This window comes from Pteropus vampyrus, unplaced genomic scaffold (assembly GCF_000151845.1).
Source record: "Pteropus vampyrus isolate Shadow unplaced genomic scaffold, Pvam_2.0 Scaffold460, whole genome shotgun sequence".
Lineage (NCBI taxonomy): Eukaryota > Metazoa > Chordata > Mammalia > Chiroptera > Pteropodidae > Pteropus > Pteropus vampyrus.
In genome coordinates, this window is record NW_011889241.1 from 319,188 (window position 1) to 320,308 (window position 1,121).

The 1,121-nt window shown below is 30.1% G+C and overlaps 1 protein-coding gene across 1 annotated transcript in view; it reads right to left on the minus strand.

The window, feature by feature from the left end:
- The window catches only part of LOC111732435 (NKG2-A/NKG2-B type II integral membrane protein-like), a 14,058-nt gene that overhangs the window by 8,443 nt on the left and 4,494 nt on the right, over nucleotides 1-1,121 (minus strand). The gene's annotated exons all lie outside the window — the stretch shown is intronic.

Here is a 1,121-nt window from a genome sequence, read left to right on the forward strand (position 1 = left end):
TTTATAAAACAATTATTCATAATACCTACACATTAATAAAACAACTATATTCTGAGTAGGATAGATTAAAGATGTCATGTGTATACAATTATAGCACTGAAAATTAACAAAGTACAGATAAATGCAATAGTATAGAATAATTGCAAAAATGTCATATGGAAATAAAAGGAGACACACATAAAATGCGAACTGAATGATCCTCTGTATATAAAGTTCAAAATGAAGCCAAGATAATTCTAATATTGAAAATCTCAATAATGGTTATGTAAGGAGGGAGAACTTCTAAAAAGATACACAAGAGAAGGGCTACAACAAACTGCAAACTTCTGTTTCATGATCTGATTTATAATTACATTGATCTTTCCAGTTTGTAATCAATCTGCACAAAGTTGATACGATTAATTTCCTTGATATATTGTAAAAATAAACAGCAAAATTTATTTGCAAGAAATGCAATTATGGAAACATCGTTGTCTATGAAATCTAAGAACTGGAAATTATCATATGTTAATTAATGGCATAAAATAGAAATGAAAGATTACAGTGTCAAACAATGGTATATTAACAGACTTTAAGATAAACTACGGTTATATACAAAATAATGAATATATTCTACAATATCCAATAGACCAAAAAAATCTTTTAATAAAATGTTGGAAACATTTAGAATCTTACCATTTCCTCTTCATTATCTATATAAACCAGCTTAGAGTTCTTAGAAGCACAGGCCATCAGACTCTCAGTCCATGTTTTCCTTTCGGTACTAAAGTAATAGCAATCATTGGAATACGTAAACCATTCCTTTGGACAACGACCACAATGAAAAGCTGAAGAAATTGTCAAAAAACAATTTGAATTTTAAAAAGTAAAAGTTAATTTACATTTGCCTAAGTATAAACATATATGTGCATAACGTATCTACGCACCTTCACTGGCTGCTACATATGAAACAAAACACAGTCACACACACTCACAGAGAAGAGTCAGCCTCTCAGCCCCTAATTTATGTGCCCTTAACAAGAAAACACACAAGCAACAGTATCCCCTCTAACTCATGTCCTGATTGTAATGAACAAAACTACTTTTTTAGAAGAGTAAAGTTATTTGTCTCATAGTATAGC